The sequence below is a fragment of the Pinus tabuliformis genome, chromosome 1_2 (assembly GCF_031772625.1).
Source record: "Pinus tabuliformis cultivar Carrire ecotype Pingquan chromosome 1_2, CPIR1, whole genome shotgun sequence".
Taxonomy (NCBI): Eukaryota; Viridiplantae; Streptophyta; class Pinopsida; order Pinales; family Pinaceae; genus Pinus; species Pinus tabuliformis.
In genome coordinates, this window is record NC_142298.1 from 393,228,867 (window position 1) to 393,237,809 (window position 8,943).

Sequence of the window (8,943 nt, forward strand, 5' to 3'; positions counted from 1 at the left end):
TCTACCTTTGCTAGATTTATCCACTAGATGCCTTTTTTTCTGATCCTTTGGATGTAGTTTTGTAGCATCATCAATTACTACATTTTTCTTGTTTTCCATATCTTCTTCTGACACTGAGTAAAAACTGTTGACAACTTTCATGATATCATGCTCTATGAAATGAATGCCTCCCAACCTAATTGAACAACTATTAACAAAATTCCGCCAAACAAAATATCATATGTCAATAAAAACAAAGTTAAAAAAATATAGCGAGACACTTTCAAGAATGCAAAATACAAATATAAATAACAATACTTATGATGTTTTGTTTCATCTCATTTACGATTTGTTTACACAACTTTGTAGATACCTCTCTCGTGTCATACAATGAATATGATAGTCGATATTTAATCCTTTCATGTGACTTGGGAGCTTTTGTAAGTATGTAAACAACTTCAGTGTCCGGTACCGAACACATATCTATGACTCTTCCCATCAGCTCAAAAATTCCATTATCATTCAGTATATCAATATATAGATATATATTCACATTTTGGCTCTCTTTCTTTCACATACCAGATTCTTGATGAGAATTTCACCTCTTTTGAATTCTTCCAGTCTAAAATCATCTTCTTATCATTTGAGGCACTTGAAAGATTTGTAGCCATGAGCTCATGTGGAGTTCGTTCACCAATGTTTTTTGAAGATGCAGTTTTAAGAGTCTTTGGTCCAGAAAGATTCATAGAAATCTTCTTTGATGCCATTTTCCTTAAAAATAGAAACACATAAATCAGTAAGTAACGAAAACATATTAACTTAAATCCACAATGAAAATATATCATAAATTTTTAATTTGTATAATAAGATAATTGAAATTAAAAAAATATTAACACTAAGAAATGGCAGAAACCCACCGACACCAACCCGTCCATCCGCAGAGTGGCAGGCGATTCCAAGAATCGTGCAACCTTTGTGGGCTGACAGGCAGGCCGCCATGGTGGTGCAGGATGGGGTTGTGGTAGCTCCTCACTGCACCACCCAGGAGGCCCGCTTGCCCCTTCCACCCCCACACCCCTTCCCTACACGCCCACCTCTCCCCCCTCCTTACACGCCCCCTTTCCCCACCCCATCATGCCCGCCTCTTCCACCCCCTCCACCCCTCACCCCTCTCCTTCCCGCCTCTCCCTCGACCCTCTCACCCACCCCTTACCCCTCTGCCACCTCTCCCCCCATCGCTTCACGCCCACCCCTTCCACCCCCTCCACCCCTCACGTCCACCCCTTCCGACCTCCCCACTCCCACCCGTTCACACCCCCCTCTCACCACCCTACGTGTCCCCTCCCTCCACACTCTCCTCCCCACCCCCTCACGCCCGCCCCTTCCCACCTCCCCACTCGTGCCCCTTCGCACCCCCCTCCCTCCACCCTAACCGCCCCCTCCCTCCACACTCCCCTCCCCACCTCCTCACGCCTCACCCGACGCCCCGCACTCCCACCCACCCGGCCACCGCACCCCACCCGGCCACCCCACTCGGCCACCCGCCCATCCACCTCACCCCACCCGCCCCCCTTCCACCCCTCACCCCACCCCCTAACGGCCGCCCCTTCCCACCCCGCTCCCCGCACCCTACCAGCCCCCTCCCCCCACAATCCCCTCCCCACCCCCTCACGCCCCTCCTCACCCCCACCGACCCCACCCCGCCCGGCGCCCCACCCGCCCACCTCGCCCGGCGCCCCACCCACCCACCTCGCCCGGCGCCCCACCCGCCCACCTCGTCCAGTGCCCGCCCCACCCACTCGTCGCCAGCCGCCCCCCTTCCACCCCTCACCCCACCCCCCTTGGTCCACCCTACCCGCCCCCTCCCCCCACATTCCCCTCCCCACCCCCTCACGCCCCTCCTCACCCCTGCCCACCCCACCTGGCACCTCACCCGCCCACCCGGCGCCCCACCCGCTCGCCCGACGCCCCACCCGCTCGCCTTCCCCCACCCTAACCACCCCCTTCCCCCACACTCCCCTCCCCACCCCCTCACGCCCCTCCTCACCCTCTCGCATCCCACCTGGTGCCCCGCCCACCCCACCCGACACTCGCCCGCCCACCCCACCCGCCAGCCTGGCGCCCTGCCCGCACCCGTCCACTCCACCCGGCACCTGCCCGGTCACCCCACCCGCCCGGCGCCAACCCCACCTGCCTGCCCACCCACCCCACGCCACCCACCCGTCCGCCCCACCCACCCGCCCGGCCACCCCACCTAGCGCCCCGCCCATCCACCCCACCTCGCTCCACTCGCCCGCTTGGACACCCCACCCCACCGGGCGCCCCTCCCACCCTCCCTGCACCACCCCGGTGACCTGCTCGTCTGCTCGAGGTGGCTAGCCAATTCCAGGAATCGACCGGCCACCGCAAGCGGGCGAGGGGGCCGCTGGGGTGGCGTTGGGTGGGCAGCAACGCCCCACCCCACGCCACCCCGGTGGCCTGCTCGGCCACCCCGGGTGAGTGGGTGGGCCACTAGGGTGGCATAGGGTGGGCAACAACGCCCCATTGCGGCAGACCACCCGCCCGCTCGAGGTGGCCGGTCGATTCCCACCCCACACCCCACCCCGCGCCACCCCGACGACCCGCCCACCTACTCGTGGTGGCTGGCTGATTCCGGGAATCCGTCGATCACCCCGGGTGGGCGGGTGGGCCGCCGGGGTGGCACCACGTGCCGCCCACCCCGCGCCACCCCGGCGGCCCGCTCGCCCGCTCGGGTGGCTGACCGATTCCGAGAATCGACTGGCCACCTGAGCGGGCAGGTGGGCCGTCGAGGTGGTGCAGAGGGCAGGGGTAGGGGTGGGCAAGGGAGGGGTGGGGAGGGGCGGGGGTGGGGGTGGTTGGTTGGGTGGGGTTGGGCTACTGGGAGGGGGAGGAGGGCGGGGGTAGGGGTGGCCGAGGGAGGGGGGGAGCAGGAGGGGTGAGGTGGGGTGCAGGGCAGCGGTAGGGGTGAGTGAGGGAGGGGTGCGGTCAGTGGAGGGGGCGTGAGGGAGCGGGTAGGTGTGGGTGGTTGGGTGGGGTGGGGGCTAAGGGGTAGGGGTGGAAGGGGGGTAGGGGGAGGGTGTGGGGGCTAGGGGGGTGACATGGGGGGTAGGGGTCGGGAGTGGGGGCGGTGTGGCAGGTAGCGGGCAGGGGGTAGGGGGGCATGGGGGGAAGGGGGGTAGGGGTGGAAGGGGGGTAAGGGTGAGGTGGGGTGGCCGTCTGATTGCGGGGTGGGGTGAGGTGCGGTGGGGGGTGGAGGGGGTGCAGTGGGAGAGGGGTTGGGAGGGGCAGGATAGGGGGAAAGGGTGGAAGGGGGTGGGTTGGGGTATCCAGCTGATTGCGGGGTGCAGTGGGGTGAGGTGGGGGGTAAGGGGGGAGTAGGGGGTGGGAGGGCGGTGGGGGGTAGGGGTGGGGTGGAAGGGGGGTAGAGGGGCGACGTGAGGGGGGCGGGAGGGTGGCTGGGGGGTAGGGGGGATGGCAGGCAAGGGGTAGGCGGTAATGGTGGGAGAGGGGGGGGTGGAGTGGGCAGGGGGATAGGGTGCGGGAGTTTGGGGTGGGGGCCGGTAGGGTGTGCGGAGGGGGCGGATGGCTGGCCGATTGTGGTATGGGGATGCCCAGCTTTGTTGGGCCCACCATGCTCACGACGGAAGTATTGGTTAATTTGGCTGACAAAAAGTATTAATCTTAAAAAAAAAAATCTACTTCATTAAACTAATTTAATATGAAAATTTTCAAGGAAAAAAATTTAATTGACCTTTCAATTGCGAGAATTCTTCGTTGAATATGTTGTTGATAGCAATGTAACTGCTCCACAAATTCGCTCCAAGTCTTTCAACGAACCTCAGAAAACCTTGATGTAATGTGAGTAATAGTGATAATGGAATTTAGTATATAGGTGAAATTATGGAGATGTTTTACCGTACGGTGAATGCGGGATTAATTAGTTTTAAAAAATTTTAACATGTTAATTTTTTTATGGCGATGAAGGAAAATATGATAAAGCAAATATTATGGAATTTTTTTACAGCGGGGTGAATGTGGGATTAATTTGTTTCAGAATGTATTATAAAAATTAAAAAAACATTCAATTGTTTAGTAAATATTATATACTTTGACTATTAAAATAATTTAGGTAGAAGTTGTAGTTTACAATTTTAACTTTAATGATTTATTTCATAAAAAAATTTAGTTTACATTTTTCATTAAATTGTAGAATAAAATAATGAAGAGAAATAAATCTCACAAACTTTTAGGAGGGAAATATTTTCGCGAAACTTTTTGGGGGGGAAAATTTTGGGGGGGGGGGGAATTTTTTGGAGGAAAATTTCATTCTCTAATCTATATAATATCTTTAGGAGACTCTCCATTTGTATCATTCAACATATTCTATTTGAAAGGGATGGATTGTCTTGATAGTGAAGTTTCGATTTATACAACATCAACATCTTCATCGCGTAACAAATCTATTCATATGGATGAATATAGCGGGAATTCTTCCACTGTGAATAGAAAGTCAATTCTTCCACTTAGTCCCGATTCTAAGGACTATGAGAGCAACACTGATGAAAGAGGGGATGGAGAATTTCAAATAAATAAAGAGTCACATATTCCACTTAGTCCGAATTCGAAGGACTATGAAAGCAGCAGTGATGATGAGCTTGATGACAAATTTCAAAAGAATGGAGTGTCACGGTGTCCACTTAGTCCTAATTCTAAGGACTATGAAAGAAACAGTGATGAAGAGCATGATGGCGAAGTTAAAAATAATGGAGTATCATGCTGTCCACTTCGTCCTAATTCTAAGGACTATGAGAGCAACAGTGTTGAAGAGCATGATGACGAATTTCAAAAGAATGGAGTGTCACGGTGTCCACTTAATCCTAATTCTAAGGACTATGAGAGTAGCAGTGATGAAGAGTGTGATAACGAATTTCAAAAGAATGGAGTGTTAAAGTGTCCACTTAGTCCTAATTCTAAGGACTATGAGAGTAGAAGTGATGAAGAGCATGATGATGAATTTCAAAAGTATGTAGTGTCACGGTGTCCAGTTAGTCCTAATTCTAAGGGCTATGAGAGCAGCTTTGATGAAGAGCGGGATGATGAATTTCAAAAGTATGGAGTGTCACGGTGTATAGTTAGTCCTAATTCTAAGGACTATGACAGCAGTAGTGATGAAAAACGGGATGATGAATTTCAAAAGAATGGAGTGTCACGGTGTCCACTTAGTCCTAATTCTAAGGACTATGAAAGCAATAGTGATGAAGAGCGTGATGATGAATTTCAAAAGAATGGAGTGTCACAATGTCCTCTTAGTCCTAATTCTAAGGACTATGAGAGCAGTAGTGATGAAGGACAAGATGATGCACTTAGTCCTAATTCTAATGAGTATAAAGGTAGCAGTGATGAAGGACAGGATGATGCACTTAGTCCTAATTCTATGGACTATGAGAGCAGCACTGAAAATGCACATGAGGAAGAATATCCAATAAACATCGAGTCAAATTTTCCATTGAGTCCAAATTCTAAGGACTATGACAGTAGCACTGAAGAAGGGGAAGATGAAGAATATCCTCCAAGTCAATATTTGAAAAGCACAATTGATCATAGTGTGGATAACATTCCTCTTAATGATGATGAAAATCCTTATACAAATGATGATCCAATGATGGAGATGTTGCCAAGAAATATTGTATCGAGGAGTAGGAGTAGACCTTTTCGTATCAATGCAAGATGTTCTAGTTATACAAGGTGTAGAGAAGATTATCTGATGAGAAGAAGTTCTATTAGCGCACTCATTTCAAGTGAATGTTGCCAAAAAGATTGCTTGAAACATATGGATTTCAAATTTGCATTAGAGAGCAAGAAGAGATATTTGTTAATGAATAAAAGCATGCAAAATTCATATTTGGTTGGGTGCATGCAATCTACATTGTCAGGTTATGATTATAATATTAGGACTTTATTTATTTGTAGAAAAGCTTTCAAAATGTTTCATTCAATTGGGAATTTTCGTCTCTCGAGAATTCAAGAAAATTTGGAAAAGGATCCCACATTTTATTCTGAAGTACGTCATAAAAGACAGTTTGGGCCATTATCAAATACTGCAATGTCATGGATGAAAGATTTCTTTTCAAAGCATGGCGAGTGTATGCCAAATAGAGAGATAATACATATTCCAAATAATTTTTCAAGACGAGAAATCTACAACTTATACAAAGAATATGCAGAAGGTGCTGAGCGACATGGCCGGTTTATTACATATCAATATTTTGTGAAGGTATGGAAGAAAGAATTCAACAATGTTTATATTCGTAAGAAGACAAGGATGGGGATTTGCAGTACATGTGCTTCTCTTAAATAAAAAAGGGACAAATGTGAAGGGTCAGAAAGAGGTAAGAATTCATAACTTTAACTTTTAAAATTGTATATTCATCAAGTATGAAAACATATTTCTTAATGGCTTTCTTTTATGTTGTGTAGATTCAATTGTCAAAGAACTTTAGGAGCATCGCGAACAACAAACAAATGAAAGGAAAAAGTTGTACAAGAATCAAAAGAAGTTTTATGATAATCCGAATAAATATTTGGGTTTGATAATTGATGGTATGGACCATAAGAAAACACTTTTACCACATTTTGTTCGCACACCCAAAAATTTACAAGAGGAAAATTTTATTCAATATCACTTGGTCGGTTGTATGGTCTTCAATGGGAAAATGTTGCCAAAGGTGTACTTCATAGCTCCAAATATTCATAATGATGCAAATATGACCATAACCATAATTCATGATGTGCTTTCTCATTGGTCTGGTAATCTTCTTGAAGTTTTCTATCTATAATTGGACAACACTTGCCGTGAAAACAAAAATCAGGTTGTTTTTGGATATCTAAACATGCTTGTTGAATTGAGAATTTTTCAGAAGGTAAAGGTTGGTTTCCTTCTTGTTGGGCACACTCATGACCATATTGATTAGATGTTCAGTCGTTTTTCAGTCACATTGAGGAGGAAGGAAGTTGGGATCTTGCCATCATTAATTGAATGTATTAAGAAATCATACATGCCAGAGCCTACTTTTGATGTGTTGGAAGAAACTGTTGACATGTGAAGGTTTATTATGGGATCATATGGTGAGGGGAAATGCATTGAATAACTTAATGACATTAGCTTCCAACATCAATTTCGTATCAAAAAAATTAATGGGAAAACACTAATATGGGGCAAGAAGTATTCAACTACTGCAGAATGGGCACCGTCATCAGGTTTGCAATTTTTGAAGTTCATTCCAGATCATCCAATATTTGCATCAAAAATATTGTTATTACAATCAGTTGGTGAAGTTCATAATGCACGCAGACAAAATAGAGATATAAATTATTTTGATTGCCTAGAAGAAATTAAAAAATGTATTAGATATACATATGAGTACTTTGACATTGTTGATTCAGTTTGGTGGGAGTCATTTTTCAATAATCAAAGTGATATCATTTCAACAACAACAAATGAAGATTTACCTTTGAAAAATCCGTTTATTTGGCCACAAAATGTGTCGAATGCACATGACGAAATAAACATTGTTGAACAACAACAATCTCAAGGTATTATTAATTCTTCATAGGCAAATGAAAGAGAGATGTATATTGGTTCCAGAAGATCTCGTGCACAACGTGAAACCATGGAAGACCTTTACAAGGGTTCAGTACAGGATATTAAGGAGGGTTGCATGATCACAGTGCTAGCAGATGGAGATCCCAATGGCTATCCATTCTGGGTTGCTAAAGTTATAAAGGTCTTTATAGAAAATGAGGATGTTACAAGTGTTGAAGTGCATTGGTATGCCACAAATACACACCCATTAAATGGTGTGTATAAGCCAGAGATGGTAGTTAACAAAAAAAATAGGGAAGAGAAAAAGAAAGGGTACGAATATAAATCGTCGCTGCACAGACATATTAAAATTGGAGGATGTTGACATACTTGTTTATGACTTCAATTTAACAAAGAGAGGAACAATTTAACAAAGAGAGGAACTCTTTGCTTCAAGATGATAGAGATTCTGAAAAGGTTGTTACTAGAAGGAACAGAATTGAGATGGGAGTCTGCTGAAACCAGTCTTAGATCTAGGAGAATTTTGAAACCTGAAATGATGGGCATGCATGTGGACTCAGATGGGGCACTAGTTGATGAAAGAGAAGAATATGGAACATCTTCGTCAGCATCCAGTCACTCATCTGAAGATGTGAATTCTAATGGTGTGTAAGAAAATATGAGTGATTTTGAATAATTTTTTAAGACAGTTTATCTAACTGATTATGCATCGTATCTTGAAATAAATTTTTTGATTTCCATATGGTGTTAAATGAGAAGTTATGAGTCATTTTTATGTTGTTGGATCATTTTACTAGCATTTTTTTTTAAATTTTGAAGATTGACCCTAAAAAAAAATCATCGTTCCAGTATTATCACTTTTTCATTATCAACCTGTATTTTGCATGAAAATTTCGTTTTCACTGCCATTTTTAAAACATGTTCAAAATTGTCCCTAAAAAAAAAACCATCGTTCTAGTATACACACTTTTTGTTTTTAGCACTCTTTTTGATGTTTTATTGGCGTTTTTTGGCCAGAGTTCCCGTTTTGAGTTTATAGTTCCCGTTTCAAAGTTTACATTGTTTAGGACTGAATTTGCATTTGAAAAGAAAAATAATTCTCTTTACTTCTGAAAGGACTATTCGAGTGTACTTGTTAAGAAATTAGGAATTGGAATGTATTTTTCATTAGTTTATTTTCTCAAAAAGTGAAGTAGTGAAAAATCATTTTTCTTTCGGTTTCTTGGTTGTTTGCATTTGATTGTGTTTTCTACCCTCTCTAGTGTAGACAATTCATCGAATTGAAAGGTTCTTGTCTCATTTAGCTGCATTTAGGGCTTTTTGAGTCACATCACTAAGAC